The following is a 26,341-nucleotide window of genomic DNA, read 5'->3' as shown; positions in this document are numbered from 1 at the left end:
AGATAAATCCCTTTGGACCAAAGGGGTCTCTGTTGATCTGATGGTTGTGGCAGCAGACTCCAAGAAGGAGCTAGCAGAACAGAGCTCCTCTGTCCACCCCCTAACAGAGAGTTCAGGGCACTGGACAGATTTGGAAAGCATGTGTTTGCTTCAATGACCTTTGCCTTGAGGTCGCTGAACTATTTGGTGCACTTTACAAGACTGCAGAGGGATTTGACAAAGGAACTCTCAAAATCTGTCTTAGAGTCCATGTCTGCAGAGGATTATAAAAGACCATCCTCACAGCTGGCCACTCTCTTATCTATATCCAGTGCATCCGTGAGGTTAATTTCTCATGCTTCAGAAGGGACCTCACGGGCTGCCAGTTCAGGCATTGCCATAAAGAGACATGCCTGGATGTGGTTATGCAATTTTGCAGAGCTTTTCAAGTCTTCTTTCATCAATGCTTCTTTTGATGGAACATCCTTGTTTGGCCCTTCTGTGAAAGAAACACTTTCCCACAGTGAACAGGAGGGAAAGACCCTTTCTAATGTAGGGATTCACTTTTCTCCCCCTCAACAATCCTTTTCAATGAATCAAATAGGAGGCAAGAAAATGTGGTTCCTTAACTCTCAGAGGTCTTTCCAGGATTCACGTGAAAGCAGCTTTCTCAGAGGCAGAGCAGTCTACCTATTTTATATAAGGATGATGGGATGTGCTCAGTCAATCTTCAGGATGAATACTATCGCATCAGAATAAACAAACACTCCCAAAGACGCAGTTTCGGCTGGGAGACTGTCACTCTCAGTTCAGAGCTCACCCCAGCCCTCAAGATGTTTACCAAGTGTATGGCAGTGGTAGCAGTGTTTCCATACTTAGACAACTGGTTCCTCACCGCTCCAACCAGGCATCTCCTAGAACAGTCCAGGGGCAATTTGCCAATAACTAGGCATTACGGTCCACACTTTCATTGCACAGGCACAAAGTCTCCGGTTCAGCAAATTCTTTCTCATCCTGCTCCTCCTTTCAGACTTGTCCTATAGGCATTAGGAACCATGGCAGTATCTATAGTTTTATTCCTATTAGCACATTACTATATGCATGTTCTTCAGTAGACTCTAGCTGTTAAGTGGTCTATTCTTTGACAAACTCTTTCCTTCCCAGATAAACCAATAACCAAAACACTGAAGACAAAAATCCAAAGTACGAACAGCAGAGCAGTCCCAAAGAAAAAAATGAAGGCAGATGTAGGAGCAAATAAATTTAATGCAAACCAGGATTAAGCATTTTCGTAAACAAGTTACTTCATCAGAATCAAATTACTAAAAGCACACACCATCCTTTTGTACCCCTCCCCAGTATCACATCATTGCCTCTAATAAAAACTCTTAAAGCACTAATACACACTAAATGTTAAAACACACTGAAACCATAAATTGAAAACATAATCACACACCGCAAAAATTCATAACACATAAACTGAACCACTTTCCTTCCTAGTCAGACTGACTTCAGTATTCAGAAACCATCTTTGCTGGTGAATCCAGTTGGATGACATTCACATAGGTTTCCCTTTCATTCTGTCTCCCCCATTGGCCACAGTGACCATGGATGCCACCCAACTAGGGAGGGGAGGTGGCATTTTTTGGGAAGGATGATCCAAGGCATGTGATCTCCCCAAGAGACTAATTCAAATATCTGTGTCCTGGAGATGAGAGCAGTCCTTCCAGTGCTGCAGGCATTTCAAGATGTTCTCACTACGGGGACCATTGCAATTCAAGCCAACAACATGCTTGTGGTCTGGTATGTCAACAAACAAGGGGGAGCTCGATCTTACCCCCTCTGTTTAGAAGCTATGAGAGTGTGGTAATGGGCAATCTCCAACCACTTTCTAATGGCAATGCACATTCCGGGGAAGTACAGTGTACTAGCGGAGAAACTCAGCAGGTCCATTCTGATGGCTCATGAGTGGTTTCTCAATCAATGAATGGCAGAGAGAATTTTCCGTTGTTGGGACCAATCTTGCTGAGATAGTTTTGCTTGTCTCCACAGCAACAAATGTAGTAGGTACTTTACCCTGATTTACCCTGCAGGAGGAGTCACCAAGAGATGTTGTAGTCCATGTTTGTCCCTCCAGTCTCCATTTTAGCTTCTCTTTTTAAAGAAGGTGCTAGTTTTTTCACAGTAAGTTGGCAGCCATTTCAGATTTTTACTCGGGAGACTATGCATCTTGCTTGGCTGCTTCCAAGATGTGTAAGGCTTTCTAAAGGACACCTTTTGCTTATACCTCCAGTGAAAGACCTATCCACTGCCTTGGGATTTAACAAGAGTGCTTCAAGGCTTGACTCAACAACCCTTTGAACCTTCAGCAAAAACTGACTTAAAATTCCTGTCTTGGAAAACTGCCTTTTTAGTTGCTATTACATCTGCAAAAATCTGAACTCCAGGCTCTTTCGTCATCTTTCATAAAGATAGTTACTCTATGAAACAGCCCTTCTTTCCTTCCAAAAGTGGCTTCTGAAAAAAATATATAAATCAAACCATTCATTTACCAGGCTTCCCAACATTTTAGAATAAGGGAGAAAACATGCTACATCTTTTAGATGTGCGTTTCTATATTTCAGAAAATGGACCAGCTGTTTATCTCTTTTTCACATAGTAGGCTGGGTTCTGCTGCCTCTAAAGCTACTTTGACTAAATGGATAACAAATTGCATTTCCTGGATATATTTCCAGCAAGGTCTCTCCCCAACTAAACCACCTGAGACTCATTCAACCAGATCCATGGCCACCTCATCTGCCTTCTGGTGTAGAACTTCCATTGATGAGATTTGTGCAGCAACCACCTGGTCTAATGCTCATACCTTTATTACTCATTACAACTTGGACATAATTTCCAGAAGCAGAGTGGTCTTTGGTTCAGTGGTTCTCCAAATATCCTTCCATGAGGGCCACCCAATATTTATGTAGCTGGGGACTCTGTTCCATACATTGAGGAAGAATGAAAAGGACAACATCAGATATTAAAGTTATGTACTCACAATAACTATGCATATATGTTGTCCATTTTCATTCTTCCTCAACTGCCCTCCTCCTTTCTGTTACCTTCTGGCATGACCTGATAGACTTTTGGAACCTGTAGTTCCAAGTCTGAGCCCTGGTTTTATTTCGCTTCTTTTCTACTATTCTACGTTAAGACCTTTTAAGGTAGCAAATTCAGTCTGAAGTATTAGGAATGGACTAGGATATTATGGGTAGAGGTAGGAGCTCAAGAGTTGGATCTGAAGTCTGTAGAATGTGGCCAAGTCAGATCCGTAACCCATATGTTGAGGAAAAATGAAAACGGACAACACAGATGCATAGCTATGGTGAGTACGTAACTTTAATTTTTCTTTGTATATCAATTCATATATGGAGAAAGACTTCTTGTGAGAATAAATACCCTCCTTCTAGCCCCGTATGTTTGGATGGTGTATGCTGGAGTTGCATCTTCAAGCAAATATGTGCTTGCATATTTCATATGTGTAGTGTGGAGTATTCATTGTTTTTTCTGGCTTTACAGGAAGTGTGCTCAGTCACTCACTGGTAGGGGCAAAACTGGTGGGCTGAAGTCCTAGGTATGCTGTTGTTAATTTGCAGCACTTTAACAAGTTGAGTGTTTAAGGAATACTTTTACCCCCAAGCATGGGAATTTCATAGAACACTTGCTGAACTGCAGTGGAAGAGAGAATAAACTGTCGTAGAACCACAGATTGAGAGGTCTTATCACAGAGAAAATGATACAGTAGTAATATGCCTATAGCATGCAACTTTAGTTAACTAATTTAATTAGTGGATTAGATGACCTCATGCTAAACTGTGAGTCAAGTTTTGGAGTTTATCCTAACACCACACCCATGGGCTGAAATGTTCAAACACAGTGGCGATGGTGTGTACCAAAAAATAAGTTTGCTAAATGACCATTAAGGTTACGCACCATGCCTTTCTTCAGTAGATGTAAGTTTTTGCATAGGAGCCGTCAATAATTGTATGCAAAAGCAGCTAATACAACTGGTAAGTCCATCAGTAAAGTAATAGAAATATTAAACATGGTACTCTTGTTTATTTCTTCACTCCTGTGACCAATACCCTGCTCTCAGTTCATTAATAAGATGGTGTGTTCCAGTACCAAACCTTAAAGTTATTTGGTGCATTTGTTAGCCATGAATAGATTTGGAGACGTTGTCTTGTCAAAGGTAGCAGTTGAACTGTGGAGTGATCATCTAATAATCAAACTTCTCCAGGACTCTTTCAGAAGTGATCCACTGAAGTATCTGTATACCAAACAGTCTTTCTGTTTGAGGCAAAACACATAATGTATCCTTACAACTGGTATTTTCCTTTTCTCCTGCAGTCTGTCTAGTTTTGCATAATGCCTAATATTGATGCAGATATGCCCTTTGTTTCATGTCATCTTATTCTCTGTGCTCAGTAGTAAACCCTGCCAATACCACCTCAGCTTGCATCTGTATGACTTTGAAATGTGCTGTGTTTTCTTAATTTGTTTAAATTAGTCTAGGCTTCTTCAGTATTGTTTTTACAAGCAGTCTAATGAAGTAGTTAATGTATATGTGTAATACATTTTCTTAGCTGGTTATAGTTTTTATACTTGTAATAACATCTCTACTTATTGTGATGGTTCAGAGTTTCAGTTTTTGTTTGCAATTTTTAATGTCAGCTTTTCTTTCTTTTTTTTCCCCTTCTTTTCTGGCCTCATACACCTGCCAGTCATCTGTCTGATCTCTTCAACTCTGCCTGTTCGTTCTGTAGTGGACGAGAGCTGATTGAGACAAAACTGTCATCCAGATGGCCAACAGGGGATTTTTGTTTGTGCCTTGCCGTCCCCTGGTATGCTGCATTAAGTGCTTGGGCAGGGTTTGTATGTAGTAGAGTGCAGTATGGCAAAATAACTTTCTCCCCTGAGTGATGTAGTCACTGTGGCAACCCTGCCCTCCTCATTCAAGTGGACAGCTTTGACTAGATCACTGGCTTTGACTGGAGATTCATTAGTGGGGAAACATGCTTCATGGCTTTCACTGTGAATGATTAGAATGCGATAACTCCGGATCATAGGAGGTTACTAGGCTAATGACCCTAGAGCCTTCTTAAGCCTAGCCATTCTTGCCCCAATTCTCTCAATTGTCAGTGCCCAAGGACTAGAACAGCTTTGATATGTGCCTGTGCCTTAGGGCATTTACAAGCTGCTCCTATCCATAAGAAACACAGGCAACAAGCCAGGGGTCAGTTTGCAATTTCCCATTCATTGCTCTGCTTCGCATGACTGGTTGAATCTGTTCCTGAGAAGAAGTAATCTCTGAGAGATGTACCTGTCCCTCCACCATGTTTTGTTTGTCACAGACTGTTTAAATTGGGTATTTCTAATGCTGTTTTTTTTAGAATGTGTAGCAGATCCATCAGGACTGGACCAGAGAGTGCTTTGTACATGAGGAGTAGATCGCCCATCAGTAGTCTGTAGGAGACAGAGTACAGGGACAAGGCTTTGAGGCAGTCCATATAGGACATGTTATTTACACCTTGTATCCTTTTAGTGAGGAACCTCTGTGGCCACTCCAGCTGTTATAAGTTCTTGGTCAGTTACATGCTGAAGGGTGCATTGTATTGTATTATTGGTCTAATGAGAGCTGAGTATATTGGGACTGTGATCTCCTTAGTTCTGAATGCCATGCCCATACTTATAAGTTATGCCACGTAGAAGCATTTTCTCACCACGGTGGGCACATGGTGATCAAAGTTCAGGTTATTGTCTGTCTGAATTCCCAGGTCCTTTACCACTTGGTGTACTCTTAGGGGAGTGCAGTCAGTGGTGTAATTTACAAGGGTGACTGTCTTCCAAAAAAGGCATAATTATGCAATTTTTGCATTGAGTTTTAGGCCAGGCTCTGGCACCAGTTGTTTGTCCATGTCAGACCTTCCTGGAAGGTATCTGCATCTGTAGGGATTTCAGGGATTGCACCCAGCTTGCAGTCTTCAGCAGATTTGGTCAACCCTAGGCCCTCTACATTTGTCTTGACTTCAGAGAAATATATTCTGAGCAGGAGAGGTCCCAGTACTGAGCCTTGTGGGACACCACTAGTAACAGGCCTTTTGGTGGAAGTGGATTTCCCCAACTTCATGTCCTGTCATTAAGCCATTTGGCTATCCATCAGGTGACACAGGGATTTATAAAAATACAACCAACAGCAGACCAAAAAAAATATCAAAAAAATGACAGTGGGAATCAGATCCACAATTAAAATTTATTACACTGACTTAGCGCCTCGGACACAATAGACTTCAGAGAGTACAAAATTACAAAATACACATTCCCCTATATATAGATCATCAGCAATTAGTAAAACAATCAATCAATTACATAAACACTTTATTAAAATTTAAAGCAGACTTCTCCAATTTTCTTCTCTATGCAAGCCTTTTGGTGTTAGTGTCAAACTTCAGTATGAAAACAGTTTATTTATACACTAAAATGTTTTTAATTAGTCTTTCATCCCCCTTCCTGATAAACATTTCTTCCAGAATTGTAGCTTGTAATAAACTAATGTCTTTATGATATTTTTCTAAAAAATGAAATGCTACAGGACTTTCCAGTCTCTGTTTCTTAATGTCTCTTATGTGTTCCTGCAACCTAATTCTAAATTTTCTCTTGGTTTCACCAATATAGAAAAGGTTGCAGGGACATTTCAAACAGTATACCACACCTGCTGTGTCACATGAAAAATGATTATATGGGATAAATATTTATGCCTAAATTTGTGAATTTGTCTATAATACCCTAGTAAGGTATTGTGTCAAATGCCTTTGCCAGGTCAAGGTGTGCAAAGATGCACTATCTTGCCCTTGTCCATGACTCTAGTTATCTTCTTGAAGAAATCCACCAGATTTAGTAGGTATGACCTGCCCTTGATGAAACCAAAATGGTATGGATCTAGTGTCTGAAGATTTCTTATGTCTTTGTTTATCAAGTCCACAATAATTACTTCCACAGCCTTGCATATTAGACTAGTCAAACTTACGGGTCTGTAGTTCCTGGGTCTGTTTATGGTCACCCTTTGTGTAAAAGGATGACTGTTGCTGTCCTTAGTTCCCTAGGGACAAAGCCTGTCTGGAGACAGTGGTTGAATAGAGATTCTAGTGAGCCTGACAGGTTGTGTTTAAAACTATATAGGAGGCATCCTATGATATTATCAGGGCCCATCGATGTAATGACTTTTAGGTTTGGAGAGTGCAGTGAGGACCTGTTTTTCATTGACAGTTGGGGGAGAAATGGTGGATGGCATTTCCTAGGGGATAGATGAGGGTGAAGTTGGAACTACATTTATTGGCCAGCAAATTTGCTGTATCCTCCAGTTTGGTACAGGGAAATCCATTTACAATTAGTTCAGCACACTGTTGTGTGTTCCCCTTAAGGTTGTGTACACAACTGAAAGCGTGCGTTATGGTTATCCTTAGCCCGGGAGGCTAGTTTTGCCTCAATGTTGGCTTTGCTGGGTTTGATTAGTTGAGACTGAAATCAGTTTTACAATGTCAGCTGATCACAACAGAAGTGTCACTCATTACAGTAGCAAAAGTCAAAAATAGTTTTTTTTTTTTTTTTTTCTTTTGTGGGGTAAGCTTCCCAAACTTATACCAACTCTCCGCTATCTGTCAGTCCTTCCTTAGATCAGTTTTGCAGTATTCCAGACTGATGGGCTATCTCACCAAATAGCCTGGACATCCAACTGGTGTACCAAAGCCAACATTTTTCATTGAGTTGTATGACAGACGTATGACCTAAGCCTGTGGTGGAAGTAAGAGGACATATGCAGATGTATGAGCATGAAGACCCTAGACTACTTCACAGCCAGTCCAAATGCAGGTCTTGCATCCATCAGTGTGTTCTATGTGTTGTCACTGGTATCTCGTGCCTTCACTGGATCAGACAAGTGCCCCGCTGGGGAAACTTCCTTGTTTTTTTCTGAAAGGTTTTGTTTTTTCTGTTACATGTTAGCTAAAGGGAAAAGTGCAATTGTGGTAGGCAGATTCTTACAAGGATCTCCACTCTAGTGTTTTTTTTTTTTGTTGTTGCCTGGGTGCAAACTATGATTATAAAAATTGCAGTGTCTGCCAAGTGTTTACACCAAAAAACGTATGTATGCATCTTTCCACCCTTAGTACTTTCTTGGAGATCACACAAACACTAAACGTAAGAAACCACAAAAAACAAAAATTGAGCCACCAAATACTGCAACAATCTTTACTAGCGTTTTGGTATCTCGGCTAGATGCCTTCAGAGAATGAAAATTTTTAACATACCATGCAGCTTTTTTATTCAAATTTCAGTCGGTATAAATAATTAACTAATTAAGCAATTAAATAATTACAAAAACAGCTAAATATACAACGAAGCATCGTCATCTGAAATGATGCATGAAGATGTCTTGAGAAACTTTAACACCAATTTACAAAACCTGTGTTAAATATTCAAATTAACAATTAAAATCATTCCTCTGAAGGCATCTAGTCGAGGTACCAGAATGCCAGTAAAGATTGTTGCAGTATTTGGTGGCTCTGTTTTTGTTTTTTGTACTTACTTGGGGACTCGGCGCTTTAAGCGGCTTATCCAAGCTAAAATGGCAGATCCTTCCACTCTTGATTTCCCACCCATCCTGAAGAAGTTCAAGAGGCCTAGGCCTGATCCGTTGACTGCCCAGTTGAACTCAGACATACCACCCACCCCACCCCCCACACACACTCACACAAGGATAGTCCAGTGGAGGCAACAAAACAAAAGTCCTTGACAGATGGAAAACTGGTTTTGCCTGTATTTTATTTAATTTGAGGGATGTGCATTAAATGGCTGGTTACTCCTCTCCCTTCCTGGCTTGCTGCTCCACTGCCCATGCCACTACGCGAACCCACCTCAGCTGGGTTGTAGTCAGGGCTGCATTCTTCTGTGCTATAGACACAGCCTAACTCATGCTTTTCTTTGATCTCCATTTAAAATGGATTCTGCTTTCAGATCTTCCTAGTTAACAAATGATAATAGAGTAAATAGTTTTAAAATTTACATTTGTGGCAAACTCTGACGCTTATTTAATCGTTTATTTGGCCATTGCTTTGAAATGTTCATTTTAAAAACACAGCAATTTTGACTGCAAGGTTTCTTTTTCTGCTTTGTTGACATCATATATGTTGCCCAGTGTTAAAGGCTTGAAAATGCTTTTGGTCCGTACCTACCCGACCAACCCTACTTAAGTCATTATGTGTGTTCCAGACTGTGACAGCCTGTGTCTTACAGGCAGCATCTCCAACCTTGTTGAAAGTGTCTTGATAAAACTTTCAGGAAACTATCCTTGGCCACATGGGCATTCATAGATGCATTATTTACCTTTCTGTTTTGTTGCTTTCTTTGCATTTCTGTTAATAATTTAAACCCATCACATTGCAGCCCGCAGCACTGGGAGTTTTTTCTTTGGTATTTTTGCACTAACAATAATTGCCTTGTGTAGTGAAATGCGTGCATTTTTTACTGATATACAAATAGAGATATATTCTGGACATGTGCAGATTGCTCCACTCTAAACAAAAGCCCTGCATGTGCTGCTGCTGTGAAATGACTATGCATGTCTTTGTCTAAAATACAGTATCTGACCCCTTACCCTCTCAAGAGTTCCTGGAAAAGCTTTTAGAGACTTAAAATAATAGAATGCTCTAATTCAAAGCGTACCTATGATCCTCTGATTTCCATTCTTCCTTTATGGAATTCATTGAGATGGCTAAATTTGTCCCTACCACATGATTCCTCCTAGTACAGGGAATTTTTATTATGGCTTCCACTGACTAAAGGTTTCCTTTTCCTGAATAAATGTATAGGATTTTACTTCTGATGTAATTGCAACTCAGTAAAGGTACTAGTCTTGATATGCTTTGCATTCCCCACTTGGATCAGAGGTCATGTACCCACATCAGTGGAAACCAAGTACAGCATACCATGCCAAACTGTAAAGCACTGCATTTGATAGTTGTGCATGACAGGCCATATGTTAGTCCACCTGTGAGAGTTTTTGATAAACCCTTCAGGAAATATCCACAGATACTTGTACATACCTTGTACTCAAGACTTTGACGCCTACCCATAGAGATTTTGTTGCATCTTGGTGTTAAATTTGACTGCAAAATGTTATCCCCCTTAGCAGAAGGAGCTTTAGTTGCCTCCTGCTAGAAGGGACAACATTTTGGTTTTGGCTGGTTAAGCATATAAAATGTTTAATTCTGTTGTGTTCATTGATAACTCATGAAAGGTATATACTGGATGTGCACTCCATTCCTCCCATCAGACATCCTTAATGGAAACCAAGTTTAATGTAGTGTACCAGATGGTCATTATGCAGTACCTGGAAAATCCCTGTATGTGGTACATCTGTATATATATAAAAAAAAAAACATATTTTGATTCACCCTTTTGTGAGTTCTTGACAAAACCTTCAGGGAATTACCATTGAATAGCTGAGTATAAAATGCATCCAAGTCTGCCATTATACTGTAAAGGATTTCTATCCAGTTTGGTGCTGAATTTAAGTACAGTGCTTTCCCTTATCCTCAGTAAAGAGTAAAGTGACCTTCATAAATATTTATAATTAGTTCCACTAATCTTTATGCTTATAGGTTCATAGCTAAGTACTAGGCTGTCTGCCCTTGTGGGCCATTTTAAGCCTAGCCAGTTTCCCTTTTTATGCTCAAAATAACCCATCCCATTTGGTTACAGATTGGCCGTACCTGTCCCATGATCAATAGTTATGTATTACCCCTAAAAAGAATAACTGAGATTGTACCATAGATAATTTGAGGGGACCCATATATGGGATAAAGCATTTAGGAGCCTCTGTCCATTAGAAGTATGGGGGCAATCCTGGGGTAAATTTTCTGTTTTCCATCCATAGATCTAAGCTGAGCTTGAAAATGGACAGGGATAAGCTTTCTTTTATGTGGATGGGGAGTCTGTTCCATAGCAGTGGTATCCTATGCTTGAACATAAGACCTGCATGATGTCCTCTGCTCGAACATAAGGAGATCTCCATGATGTTTTACATATGTTGTCTTTATTTTTCACAGTTGTTTGTAACTTCCTTTTCTTGTAGTATTCATTATGTGTATTATTGTTTATCAGATGATACATCCAAGGACTGATTTTTCTGATATGTCAGTAAAGATATATTCTGGACATATGCTGGTTGATCCAGTGTAAACAGAAATCCTGCATCTGCTGTTGCTGTTAAATTACTATGCATGCCTTTCTAAAATACAGTATTATCAAAAGACTGATTGTCTGCAGGTATCTCCTGTAACAGTTATTTCAGTATTTCTTTTTCTTTGACTTATTTCCTTTAAAACAATGCCTAAGGAACACTGCTGTTCATCATAGTGATTATAATAGCAATTCATCATATATTGGAATTAGTTGCAGACAGACATTCACTCATCTGGTCTGCCTTCCAGAGCTTTGAGTGTTTCCTTGGCATGGCACCAACAAAAATCCAGGAACCGACAAGTCACTTGAGCACAAAGTAATGCTTCACCAAGGAACAACTGTGACTCCAGTTACAATCCACCAGTTTATTAAAGCACAGGAAAGATCAAGCGCTTTCGACCAACATGTAACAGACTTTTTCAGAATCATTCCCAATAACTCATTCAAAGTTAAATATACATCTTCCTGTGTCACATGATCACACAACCATTGAACAGACATAAAAAAAATACTTAAAAATACAAAAAAAAATTGTATATCAAATGTCTTGAATTGTACACCAAAATCTAAGTAGCAACTCTCTCTTCATTATGGTCCTCCCAGGGCCCACCCCTAGGATCTTTAATAATACAATCAAGCCCAAAAAAATCTAGAAAAAATTATTTGGGTTTTCATTTACATGCTTAGCTAAGGAGTTTTTGACATTATTTTTTTTAATGTCAAGACAATGTTCGTAAATGCGCTCCTTGAATTTTCTTTGAGTTTTTCCTACATAAGTTCCATCACATTTGCCACAAAAAGCAAGGTTAATAACCCCCTGAGTATTGCATGTACAATAAAATGTTAACTTCAACTTGATTTTATTTACAGTGACTGCATTACCTTCCAGCAAAATTTTAAACAGTTTACAAAACCCGCATTTTACATACCATTGGCTTTTTGCTAAAACTAAAGGGTATAGGTTATTCTGATGATTACACCTTTGTTACCATTGATATCAAAGTATTATTTAATGTTGTACCACACACTGTTGGCATTGAATTCTTAATAGACTCTACTGACCTTGACAACAACGAGAGAAACTCTATGGTCACTTTGATGGAGACCGAGTATAATTTTGTGTATTTAGAATAGCATTTCCAGCAAAATAAAGGTGTGGCGATGGTGGGCCTTTTTTTCCCCCAACTTCGCAAATATTGTCTAAATCCAGTGGGAGAAAAAGTGTTTAATTTGTTTAAAGCTGCACAATGGAAGCTTTATGTCCGTTATTTGGACAACATTTTATTTTTGGTGTGGGACAAACTTCGAAGTGAGATAGAACTATTTATTACCTATTTAAACACTTTCACTGATTTTTTAAGATTTACTTATACTGTTGATTCTACAATTCTACAACAGTAAGTTATCTAGATGTACAGATTACCAAAGATGTTAAAAACAATGGCTGTTTGGCAGTGTGTATAGAAAACCCACATACTCTAATTGGTTGTTACATTATTCTAGTAACCATCCCGAGCATCAAGAGAGGTGTTGTAAAGGGGCAATACATTTGGATAGCCAAGATGGTTTCTGAAAATGACGAGTTTGTATCTGAGGGTCATATGTTGGCTAGGATGTTTGACACAAGAGGGTATCCTGAAAAACGTATTCAGGAAACCCAAAAGAATATTGTTCAAAGAAGGATGGAGGGGGCAATACAACCATTATTAAAAATTACATTTAACAATATCAGTGAGATGTATGGTGACAACAAAAAGGTGAATATTTACAATATGTTAGCCTTTTTGGTTGAGTATTCTAGTGAGGCTCATGTGATAAGAGAAGTGTTATTTAAGAACTGTAATTTTTTTTCTTGTTTTGAGGGTTTAAGGAACAAGCTGGGTATGAGACCTCAACTTGCCTACCGGGGAGGGAAAACTTTGAAGAATATTTTAGAAAGGAAAAAACTCCTTATATGGATGATGAGCAACAAAGCCAATGATACCATAAAATGCAGGTTTTATAAACAGCGTAGCAATGAACAAGGTAGGACCACCACGTAGATAAAACCCAGGTTTAATGAACAAAATAAAACAGGATAAGCGCTTTCACTTGTATACAGACTAGCTTCATCAGATCTCAAGGAAACATCAATAACCTTCATTTAAATAGTAATGTATCCTATCAGTTATTCAATTAATACATATAAAACAATTAAAATACCAATTAGTGTCTTAGTCATGAAATGCGAAAACACAAAAGTGCAGGTGTTCATAGGAATACATATACAAAAATACATATCAAGAGCAATTACTTGTTGTCTGTTATCTATTGTTTCATTTCATAGCATTTTTAAGTCATCTATTATATTGACATTTCATTCCATTTTAATTCTATTTTATTTTTTTTCAATGGCCGTGCTTCTAAGGCAGGTTTTATGCTCACATAATTATTTAATCCAGGAAAAATGTGAGCACATAACCTGAATATCCATTTTAACTCCATGGACTCCAAATAGTTGTTGATATATCTACCTCTTGTGTTTTTTATTGCTAGCTACAGAATTCTGAAATTAAAAGTGTGTTCCTTATATATCACAATGTGTTTTGCAAGGGCATTTTGTTGATTTAAATTCTTTATTTCATAAAAATGATTATATATTCTGTCTTTAAGCCTCCTAGAGGTTTTACCGACATAGAAACAATCACAGTGATTGCAGTTAGCAAGGTACACCAAATAACTATCATCACAAGTGGCATGAAACTTAGGAAAGAATTTATACTCCAGGGTTGGGTGACTGAAAGACTGTGTTCTTGTTATTACTTTACGCATATTACAGTGTCCACATGGGAAAAGTAACATGTGTCAAGGGCCTATTATTCATAGTATTATCCACTTTGTCACCACAGAGAAGACATTTCAAATTTTTACTATTCTTGAATATAAAACCCGGTGTCTTTCCCACTATATTAACCGTAGCTGAGTCTATAGTGAGTACATTGCCAGTTACGTCTTATAATCTCTGTTATAAGGGCATTGTCATTGGTATATGTAATTGTGACAGCAAGCCTCTTGCCCCTATAATGATTTTTAGGACCTGGTCTCCATGTTCCGACATCCCTATTACCACCAAAAACCTCTTTTTTTTAGCTTTTTCCAGTATAGATCCATTTTAACCCCTATACATAAAAAGATGATCAAGTGTATCTATCTGGGTGTTCAGGTCAATAGGATCTTTACAAATTCTCTTTAGTCTACGATATTGTCCTTTTACTATATTGGGAAATATAGATCGGGGATGCATACTGCTAAAATCTAGCAAGTTGTTTTTCCAACAAGGCTTACGATATAACCCAGTGGTTAAAGTGCCAGAATGATCTTTATGAATCGTGACATCTAGAAAATCTACTTGGGATGTAGAGTATATCATTGTGAACCTTAGGAAGTCAGTTGTCGACTTCAAATAACTAATAAAATCATGTGTAAAACGGAGGGTTCAACATCCTGTAATAAAAGGATATCATTCACTATTCACCTATATAGGTGTATATGTGGACTATAGATACAATTCAATAGAAACCTTTTTTCCCAGTGATGTTTGTCTTTTCGGCTTTTCCCGGTTAGGGGTCGCCACAGCGGACCTCCGGTCCGGTAATGATTGGCAGTAGCTTTTTATGGTGCAGAGTTGCCAGCCTGACACCAAACCTTCAGCGAAAGCACACCCATTCACGCATGTCTTTCGAACACCACTCGACCGCGGGGAGGAGCACTCCAGCCGAGAATCGATCAGGAAAACCTCTTGCTGTGAGGCAACAATGCTACCGCTGCACCACCACAACCAAATTAGCGTAGGAGTTTGCACATGGGGCGCCCATGGCGACACCCCATCTTTGTAAATATAATTGGTCATTAAACATAAAGACATTGTTAGAGAGAACCATATCTAGCATACTGTATAATAGTGTCAAATCACTATTCTCTAGAGCATTCTTATCAGCCAAAATCTCCCTAATGGCATTTAAGCCATACTCATTTTGGAATAGATGTAAAGAGATGTTTTACATCAAGAGTAACTAATAAACATCCATGGGGTAGAGGATTCTTGTGTATGTTTGTCTATATCATTCAATAGTTGCATAGTATCTTTTAATATTATAGGGACGTCTTTCACTACTGGTCCTAATTTCTGTTCTATGAACACAGACATAGTTTGTCACCCACCCACCCCTAGCAACTATGGGTCTCATGGGAGGTGGATATATTAATTTATGTACTTTCGGCAGGCCTTTTATATATGGAATGAACGGAAACTCTATATGTAGATAATTGTAAAGTTCATAGTCTATCTGCCTACACATTAATAAATCATACACATTTTCATGAACAATTTTGACTATTAATATAATAATCATTATCAATAGCAGCAATAGGTATTTGTATCCTGTAAAAGTCGATTTCATTGCTTCCATATAATCTATACTATTCATTAAAACAATCCCCCCTCCCTTATCTGCTGGTCTAATTTTAATAGTCTCATTATGTTGCAGAGACCACAAAGCTTCCTTTTCATCAGCTTTTAAATTAAAAAATGAACATTTATGAGCATTTTTATCATAGAACAACTCGTATACATTCCTTTCACACATCTTAATAAAGCAGCCAACATGCATAGGTAACATGGGATTAAATAAGCTCTTGCGTTTCAGTATATCAGCTGATCTAATTTCATGTGCAGATTCTTTCATAAATAATCTCAATGCTATATTACGACCAAATTTCCTGAAATCTATGAGCAGATCATATGTATCCATGCCTATAGAGGGGATAAAAGACAACCCTTTTATTTAATAGAGAAAGTTCAGCTGAATTCAAAGCATAGTCCGAAAAATTAAATATTAAGTCATTTATCTCCTGATTTGGCAATTCATATTGCTGCCTCCTCCCTTGTATTTCCTGTTTCGACGACCCCGACTGTTGGACCTAGTTTGCGATACTGTCCGTGTTTTCACTGGTAATGGTAAAAAACACTCCATACTTAGTGGAAGTATCTTGGGTCTTGCACCTGTATCGCATTCAGAGGCAGGATTAATTAAGGCTTGTTGATTGGGTGGTGGAGTTTCACCCTGTATAGAGACTGATAATGGTTCCAGATGTTCCAATTTTACTGCTAGCATTATTAATTAAGGTATTCCAGCCAATATTGGAAGCTGTAGCCATTTGAGAAGCTGAAAACCCATTATTCTCAGCACAATTGGGAGCCAAAGTAACCTGGGAGGACTCATTGGATGTATTCGTCATACCAACCTTCGGCCAAAGACATTACCCAGACTAAAATCTCTATAATCACGCTGCAGCTTTCGCTGTTTCGTTTGTTGTAGCCTATTACTATATAAGAATACATTCATGTAAACATTAGCTAACATGTGCCGAGACAGATCTTTATACAGAGCCTCTACCTTTTTGGCGAGTTCATCCTCTATCGGGCTGAAGTAGTCAATTAAAAGCTTCATATATTTATGTTTCAAGTCTGTATTCATTTGCTGCTAGCTTTTTAATAACTCAGGATAGGTGTCCTCGTAGGTCGGCATGCACAACACCCTCATTCCTCGTGGAACAACCCCAAAATGTATACTTGCTTCCAAATGCCAACATTGCCAAGATAACCGCTGTAGTTTATATAAATCATTTTCAAGTTCTATCAGTAGAATATTAAATTCATGAAGGTTGTCGACAGTACCTGTAGATGCATGAGCAAGTGGGCGTTCCAGTTCAAGTTGTAGAGTGGATTGCTCTGTTGTACGAAGATGTTGTTCCATTTAACTTGTAAATCCCTTCTTATCGGACTATAATCTAGCTCCAAGGATGCTGTTTCAGCCATGTGGCTGCCGTGGTATAAAACAAAAACACAAAATATAAAGATAAAAATACACGCGGCAGACCAAAGGTCCCAACCAAGATACGAAATAATGCAAAATATAGCAATGAACAAGGTAGGACCACCACGTAGATAAAGCCCAGGTTTAATGAACAAAATAAAACAGGATAAGCGCTTTCACGTGTATACAGACATGCTTCATCAGATCTCAAGGAAACATCAATAACCTTCGTTTAAATAGTAATATATCCTTTCAGTTATTCAATTAATACACATAAAACAATTAAAATAACAATTAGTGTCGTAAAGTCATGAAATGCAAAAACACAAAAGTGCAGTTATTCCTAGGAATACATATACAAAAATACATATCCAGAGCAATTACTTGTTGTCTATTATCTATTATTTCATTTCATAGCATTTTTAATTCATCTATTAGATTGACATTCCATTCCATTTTAATTATATTTTATTTCAATGGCCATGCTTCTAAGGCAGGTTTTATGCTCACATAATTATTTAATCCAGGAAAAATGTGAGCACATAACCTGAATATCCATTTTAACTCAATGGACTCCAAATAGTTGATATTTCCACCTCTTGCGTTTTTTATAGCTAGCTGCAGAATTCTGAAATTAAAAGTGTGTTCCTTATATATCGCAATGTGTTTTGCAAGGGCATTTTGTTGATTTAAATTCTTTAGATCATAAAGATGATTATATATTCTGTCTTTAAGCCTCCTAGAGGTCTTACTGACATAGAAACAATCACAGTGATTGCAGTTAGCAAGATACACCAAATAACTATTATCACAAGTGGCATGAAACTTTATAAACAGTGTAAGGTTTTGTTGGAAGATAATTCAGTCACTGTAAATAAAATCAAGTTGAGGTCAACATTTTATTGTACATGGAGTACTCAGGGGGTTATTTACCTTGCTTTGTGTGACAAATGTGACAGATTTTATGTAGGAAAAACTCAAAAGAAAATTCGAGGAGAGCATTTACGAACATTGTCTTGATATTATAGGTTCATAGGTGTGTACTAGGCTAATGGCCCTGGAGCCTTTACAAGCCTAGCCCAGAGGATTACCCTGACATCGTGCCACCCGACCTTAGTTCCCAGTGCCTCTGTTGAGTAGAGCCACTGGAGTGATCCCCGGGGTGAATTTTCTATTTCCCATGCACTCATCAAGATTCCTCTTGAAGAGGGCCAGTGAGATGCTCTGTTTGACATGTATGGGAAGTCTGTTCCATAGCATGGGCAGTCTGTGGGTTATGAACCTGTCCCTCCGGCACGTTCTGTTGATTGTGGTAATGAGGTTGAGGTCTCTGGAGTGCGTGGTGCGGAGGGATTTCTTTAGATGTAGCATTTGTAACAGAGCTGGGTCATATGTGGCAGAGATCGCCTCTAAGTAGGCAATCATTAACAGAGAAAAGTTGGAGTTTTTTGAGTCTGTCCATGTAGGACAAATGTTTAAGGCCAAGGATCCTCTTTGTGAGGTACTTTTGCGGCCTCTCCAGTTGTTGCAGGTGTCTAGTGAGGTACATGCCAAATGGGGCATTGTACTCTATGACTGGCCTAATGAGGGAAGAGTATAGGGAGACAATGACCTTTTTCTTCCTGGATGCAAAACGCTTAGTAATGAGATGTGCCACATAGAAGGACTTTCTGACCACAGTGGCAGTGTGTGGTCAAAAAAGAGGTTGCTGTCAGCCTGTGTTCCCAGATCTCTTATAACACCTTCTGTGTTCAGTGGACTACCATCGATGTGGTAATTCATGGGAACCGGGTTTTTCCCAAAGGGAATGATGACACATTTTTTGGCATTGAGCTTAAGGCCATGGTTCTGACACCAGTCGTTGGTCTCCGTTTGGCCTTTCTGTAGGATGTCAGCATCACTTGGGGAGTTAATAATAGCTCCCAACTTGCAATCGTTTGTGAACTTTGTCAGCCAGAGTCCCTTCGTGTTGGCTTGGACTTCAGAGAAGTAGATACTAAACAGGAAAGGACCCAGGACCGAACCCTGTGGGACTCCACTCGTGACTGGTCGGCAATCTGACTTGGAGTTAGCTACTTTCACACTGTGGGTTCTATCTGCGAGCCAGCTTGCACCCCACCTAGTGATATAGGGATTGATGCCTAGCTTGTGAGTTTTTCTATGATTTCTGAGTGAGGAGTGGTATCAAAGGCCTTGGCCCGATCAAGGGTAGGCTGTATGAACCACCTTACCTTCATCCACAGCTGTGGTGACTGACTCAGGGAAGTCAATCAAGTTGAGCAGACATGATCTACCCTTCACAAAACCAAACTGTGTGAGATCCAGAGTTTGGAGATTCCCTATATTTGGAGATTCCCTATATTCTTGATTATTAGGTCCATGATGATGCATTCCATAGCTTTGTATATCAGAGTTATCAGGCTAATGGGGCGAGAGTTCCCAGGGTCTGTAGTCGCTTCTCCTTTGTGGAGAGGGATAACTGTAGCAGTGTGCCATTTGGTAGGGACAAAGCCTGAGGTGAGGCTGTGATTGGACAGGGCACACACGTGAGGTGCCAGTTCACTCTGTAGTTCATGTAGAACACAGCCAGGGATATTGTCAGGTCCCATAAAAGTGTATTCTTGGCCTTGGACAGTGCTGTTTTAACCTGTGCAGCAGTAATTCTGGGTGCCTGGCAATCTACTGGTATTGTGATTGGTCGTTTGGGGGGGGGGGTAAAGTTGGCAGTGAATCTGTCGGACAGTGTATTGGCAATATCTGTTGGCTGTTGGCTGAGTATAGGAGGTACCATTATGCAGCAGCTCATAGCAAATCTGGGTATTGCTGTGGAGATTCTTAACATAACTATAGATGGTCTTTTGGTTGTCTTTACGATCTGCTGCAATTCTGTTTTCATAGCTAGCTTTAGATGATTTTATGAGGGATCTCAACATTTTGTTGAGGCTGATAGGAGAGCTTTTCCAGTCTTGGGACTTCACCTTATTCTGCATCAGTTTCCTCCTTCTGTTGTAGAGTTTGTTTATGGCAGGGGACACTAGATTGGCTTCCTTGTAGAGCATCTTGGTTCTTTTGGGTATGGCGAGATCCATGCATTTGTGTATGTGTTCGTACTGTGGTGTATGTTTTGGTGGTCATGCAACTGTTCTTCATTTGCATGGGTGCCGTGAAGTTAGCCACCTCTGTTTTTAGGAGCCCAAAGTTAGCTTTGGAGAAGTTTTTCATGGTGGTTACCTTTGCGGGGGGGGGGGGTGGATTTCCAAGGTGATTAGTTTGTGGTTGGCTTTAACCAGGGAGGAGTTGACTACTGGTGTAGAGCAACGGTCGCTCATGTTAGTAATGATCAGGTCAAGAATGTTGCTACCTCCAGTGGGGGTAAGAACGAGCTGCTCCAGGGCATTGGAATTAATGAATTCCAGGAAACGTTGGGCAAGTGTATTGGTTCAGGAGTAGTTTTTCCAGTTAATGGAGGCGTAGTTGAAGTCGCACAGTATGAGAGTGTTAGGTTATACTCTAGTATTCTCCAGGGTGCTTAGGGACTTGGAGTGTGAGTCTTGGGACATGGTTGGGGGCCTGTAGCAGGCTATGACCTGAATCACTGTCTTACCCAATGTTAGCTGCACCTGAAGTATCTCTGATCCATTATGTTGGGCTACCAGTCTGGAGGTGTGAGCATCCTTTATGAATATGGAAACACCACCGTCTTTGGAGCTTCGGTCCAAGTTCTGGGGCCGAATGTTGTGGAATAAGTTATAGCCTGGTAGTGCAGGGATGCGTTCTGCTTCCTTGAGGCAGGTCTTTGTTACAGCACAAATGTCGATGTTCTCCATTTTAAGGAGTACTTCGAGCGAGTGCATTTTGAGATCTAGACTTCTAGTGTTGAGCAGCATGACCCTCAGATTGCATTTGTTTGTAGCTGTTGCAGTGGTAATTTGGTCTTTGGAACACCACCTAAAAAAGGCACTATAGGGATGGCAAGATCCTTGGCCCGTATCCGGAAGCCCAGGGGTGACAGATGCAGGCCATCTCTGGCAAAGCATCGAGGTCTGTCAGTCATGTCATCCCAGACAGACAGATAGTGGATCTCCTTAGAATGACACCAGAAGCTTAGCCAGTTGTTGAAATCAGTCATTTTCTGCTTGTACTCTGTTATCATTTTGGGTGATGGTAGAATGCTGCTTGAGCTCTTCAATGTCTCTTTTCATGTAGTCCACGGAGGTACGTTCCGGGTCATTCACACCCACATGTACAATGACAGAGTCATATTTGTATCTTTTGTTGAGGGACCTGAGTGCGTGCGTTATGTGGCGGATCATGGCATCTGACATGCAGCTGACTGCTACTTTCTCCTTATTCAACCTAGTTAGTGAGACATCATTGTGTCTCACTATTGAGTCACCTATGACTAGTGTGTTGAGCATGCTGTTTTCCCTTAAGGGCTTTGGTTGAGTGGCACACGGTTTAGGAGAGTTATGTGTCTCATCATTAGTGTTGTGTTGCGGTGGTGGAGTGCATTTCTGTCTGTTTGGGTAGATTTTTATTGAGATCCTCCACGAAGGTGGGTGTGTGGTTTGTGTTTTTATGTGAAGGCAGTGCTGGTGTGTGTTCTGGAGGACTATTTGTTCCATGTGGTGTGGTGCAAGTGTTGACCTTCTCCTCTTGACTAGCTATTCCGGTCTTGGCTGGAGAGTGCATGGTTTCCAATTTGGATATACAAGTCCATCTCTCACAAGTCTGAGTGTTGAGAGGTAAGAGGAGAGGGTTGTCGATGTACATGAGGCAGTTGCTACATTGCCTCAGGGTGCCTAAGTTCACCAGGTTAATAGGAGAAAGCACAGGGAACGGACATTTAGACATGCCTGGAGGGGTGGGCATTAATAATAAGTACTGGAGCTGTTTCCTTGTAGAACGTTTAGTGCTGGTAGCACTTTTGTGTGCTACAATAATTGCTACAAGAAGTCTGGTAAAATGCTAGACTAATAAGCTAATAAAAGTGCAGGAGAGGAGAGAACTAGCAGATCTAAGGGAAAAATTGAAGAGCAGACTTTGGCAACTACTCAGACGCTTACAAACAGTCCTAGATACAGCAAATTTGTATCTGGACTAGACTAGTTATAGGAAAGGCGAGAAACAAGTGAAAATGCAGGCTTTTAAACCATAAAGTTAAAATGAACATTGTCAAAAACTTAGCTAAGCAGGTAAACAAAAACCTAGACCATTTTTTCTAGTGGTTTTTTTTGGGCTTGATTGTATTATTAAAGATCCTAGGCGTGGCCTTGGAAGGACTGTATTGAGGAAAGAGAGTTGCTATGCCAACTCAGATTAAATGCCACAGTTCTTCCAGATCTTAATGAGCAAACCTCTATTGCTAGTGTGCTAAGATTAAAGTCTCAATCTGTGTAAATATGTTGAGTTTTAAATTAATAGGTATATGGTTTAGGTTTTCAACTTGGCTCTTGGTGTACAATTCAAGAAATTTGATATACGTATTTTTAAGTACTTTTTTACATCTGTTCATTGGTTGTGTGATCGTGTGACATAGGAAGAAGTATATTTAAACTTTGAATGAGTTAGTGGGAATGATTCTGAAGAAGTCTGTAATATATTGGTCGAAAGCACTTAATCTTTCCTGTGTTTTAACAAATTGGTGGATTGTAACCGGAGTCGCAGCGGTTTCCTTTGGTGGTGGATTATACTGTGTTCAAGTTTCCTTGAGATGGACTGGTCCCCATCCTATGCAGAGTGCCCTGGACAGAAAATGCATATAGTAAAGAATACTGCAACAGTGAAAAGAAGGACATCTACTGTTACGGTAAAATTTTACACAACTATTTTACTAAATAAGGTGGTAGGTGATTAGGGCCTTAGATACTCTTTCAGTCCCACAGAGGCAGAGTGTTAGCTTTCATAGTGGTTCCTCTTGATCAGGCCCTCCATCAACTTCTAAAGCCTTTCTAGAGGCAAGCAGCAGTGTAGCAGCTTCCATGACTTCAGATCTTCACAGAAAGTTCAGTTGGTCGCAGCCATTTGCCAGTTTCCATCTACCTGTCATTGGATGATGTTGCAGATGCTGTGAGAGAAGGCATTTCCTCATTAATTTTGTGTGCTATTTTTGTTCAAGAGCCAATAGTCACAAGGCAGCCAGTAATTATTTCAGTCTTGAATCGATGTTTTAATCTGTCATCACTCATGTCCTATATTTCCATAGACAAGATGTCTGTCTCAAGGCATCAGTCACCCAGGCACTTACCTTGGCCTTGTTTGACTATAAGCATTTTGCAGAAGAATTTGTTTTAGAGTTGCAAACTGTTAGTATTTACATACATCCCACCCCAGTATTCTGGGCCTTTCACTTTGTGAGCATTATTCCCAACTAAAATGAAGAGAAACTCTTTTTTCCAGAATTGTAATCCAGCTCTGATATCTGTGAAAATGAAGTTCAGGACCTCGCATATTCCTCTCAGCTGGACTGTTCTATGGGGCATGACAGAGAAGAAGGAATCACTGTCCTCTAGCTTCTCTCTTGCAGCTGTCCTCTTTTGTGAGACCCTTTGTGTAATGCAGGGAACATTTTAAATGATGATCTATAGAGCTCACTTACTTTCATAAAAGATATCTGAGTACATTGGGCATTGATGAACTAAAGCCAGTGGCCAACCTCCTGTTTTCCAGGAATTTAAAGATACATTTGACATTACTTCAGTAGATCCAGATTCTCAACCTGTAGCTCCCAGCAAATAGGATAACTTTTTATCAGGTGGAGGAGAAAGTTTAAATGCTTGTGTAAACCTAATTGCTAGTTATTCAACATTTCATGGCATAAGTGATATTTAGAGAATTGAATGTAGCTCTAGGTTATGGTGTGAAAAGGAAAGCTGGGTGCTAGACAGATTTGGCAAGAAAGTCTATACCTCATTTAGTCTGGGCACTGAAAACATTGTTTGCCAGGCACATGTTGCAGTACCAAGCAGATATCCTTAGTCAAATGGAAGAGATCATCGCTGATTTTGCTTAAATGTTATTGAACCTCACTGAGACATCCATCCTTAAAGACAGGCAAACCTGGCATTATAGTGACTATGATTCCACTGCTGCTTCCATCAAGGTAGACAGTGTTCACAAAAAGCCAATTACTTTGCAGCCCACCACCTGCCTAGAGGATGTTAAGGTGCAGATTCTCATCACACCTTTAAACAAATACCTTTGTTTGGTCTTCTCAGAAGTATATAAATTGCTAGAGAAAAACGAGATGACTATTCAGATGTTGAAGTAGCTAATTCACTCCCTTTTTCCTAAATGCAAGAAGAGTAACCCAACAAAGCAGTGGCCATTTTCTTAGAAAACAGACACGATCTGATCAATTTATGCAGATAAAAAAAGCTTTTGCGAAAATATTCAGGAGAGGAGGTGGAATCCAGAGCAGGCAAAAGGGAAAAGATAATAGCAATGCCCCCCATCTTCTATTTCAAGGTACTGCATTTAATGTCTGTTAACTAGCTCTTCTCCCCTTCCATATCTGTTAGAAGGAAGACTTGCACTCTTCAAGAAACTGTGGTTGGCCCAGAGCAGTTATGCCTAGGTGAGGAAACTATATATGTAATGTTGTTAATCTTCTTCCCATTCTTCACTGAACTGAGTCGGCCAAGGTCGAGAACACCAAAAACTCTTGAGCTAAGCTGCTGCCCACAATGCCCTTCTCCCAGTTACCTCAGATCTCGTTTGCCGCACAGTCATATAGCAGCGTTTCACAGAGCTCTCCAGCTAAGTGTTATATTTTTACAAATTTTACTGTATATTGAAACTTTCTCCTGTCTAACTCTCTTTCTCTACCTAGCTCTACCCCATTGGGTATTCTTTATATCATCGTTGGTAATGCCCTCTCCTACCCTTGTGGTATTGTTTGATACCATCGTTGTTATCTACCTTTTCTACTTCTTTTATTTACTTTCTAGCAGTAATTAGTTTGTTTTCCTTTTGTGTACTTGATATGTCTGAGAAAAAAAGGGACTTTGGGGTTCAAACATTGCACTTCCTGCAATGGCAAACTCCCCAACAGCGACTTACATGATGATTGTGTCTATTGTCTGGGGGTTTCCCACCTTTCTGTGAAACCTCCTTGTCAGATTTGTTTGAGTTTTAGTCAGCGGATGCTGAATGAGAGAAAAAACAAACTTATCTTGGAAGGCCTGTTATTCTCACCTTTCTCAGAGCCCCTTTCTGTGTCAGAGATCTCAACCCTTCCAGTGAAGGACAAAAAATGTCCACATTCCGATCCCTCTTCACCGGCTGATGATAAGCAAGTCCCACAAACACAAGGCCCACAAATCTTCTACTGAACACAAGATTGCTTCCTCGGCTACAAATATTCCTGTTGCTTCTGTTCCAAGCTCAGCTCCAGTTGCTTCTTTGAACTTGACGATAACTTCAACACCGACATCTACAGCATCAGTCATAACAACTGTAACGACTATGGCTCCGACCTTATTGTCTTCGATAGTCTCGGCACCGACTTCACCTTTCACTGCACCAAAGACTGTTCCAACGATTCCCTTGGAGCAAATAATTACCTCAACTCAGAGTCCCTCCTCAGCACCGAGTCCTTTCTCGACACTGTTAGTTCCTCTGTTACCTGTTTCTAAGTTAGAGTCTTCAGTGCCGACAATTCAAACATCACAGACCCAGTACTCCCCCTTACTGGACCCATTCTTAGGCCAGACTTATAGCCCTTTTCTGGACTGGCCTGACTCCCCTTCAGGAGTGTCTGTAAGGTCCACCAGGAGTCTGTCTGAATTTGGGATGTGGTGCGCCTGCTGGACCAGCTGTTGACAGCCAGGGAGATAAACGTTCCTAAAACTCATCCCACTTCGGGGTTTGGGTCTACTGCTCCCAGGACTCCCACTTATACTTCTCCGTCAGATCCATCGGTTCCAAGGCCCATGGCTCTGATGTACTTGGTGAGAACCCTTTCCTTGGCACAGACAGTGACCCTCACTAAGGCTCCAAGGCCTCCCCTTTGGGTTTCGGTTCCATCAGAACCGTCCCTTCCTCAGTCTCATGGTTGGGGGGGTGGAACCCTCAGTTCTGAGCACGGTTCCAAGTTTTTTATCGGTTCCGTCTTCGGATCTGGGGGCAACGCCTGCCCCGATCTTGCTTGAGGCTCCATCACCGGGAACGGGGTGTGACCCCGGTTCCGAGATTGTCTTACTCTGTTCCGGGCTCCCATTCCT

At 40.2% G+C, this 26,341-nt stretch overlaps 1 protein-coding gene across 1 annotated transcript in view; it reads left to right on the top strand.

Annotated features, from left to right (window-relative positions):
- The window catches only part of COPG1 (COPI coat complex subunit gamma 1), a 1,279,491-nt gene that overhangs the window by 672,623 nt on the left and 580,527 nt on the right, over positions 1-26,341 (top strand). The gene's annotated exons all lie outside the window — the stretch shown is intronic.

This window comes from Protopterus annectens, chromosome 7.part0 (assembly GCF_019279795.1).
Source record: "Protopterus annectens isolate FY-2018-M chromosome 7.part0, PAN1.0, whole genome shotgun sequence".
NCBI lineage: Eukaryota > Metazoa > Chordata > Ceratodontiformes > Protopteridae > Protopterus > Protopterus annectens.
The sequence above is the reverse complement of the archived record's forward strand: the minus strand, read 5'-3'. Positions and strand labels throughout refer to the sequence as shown.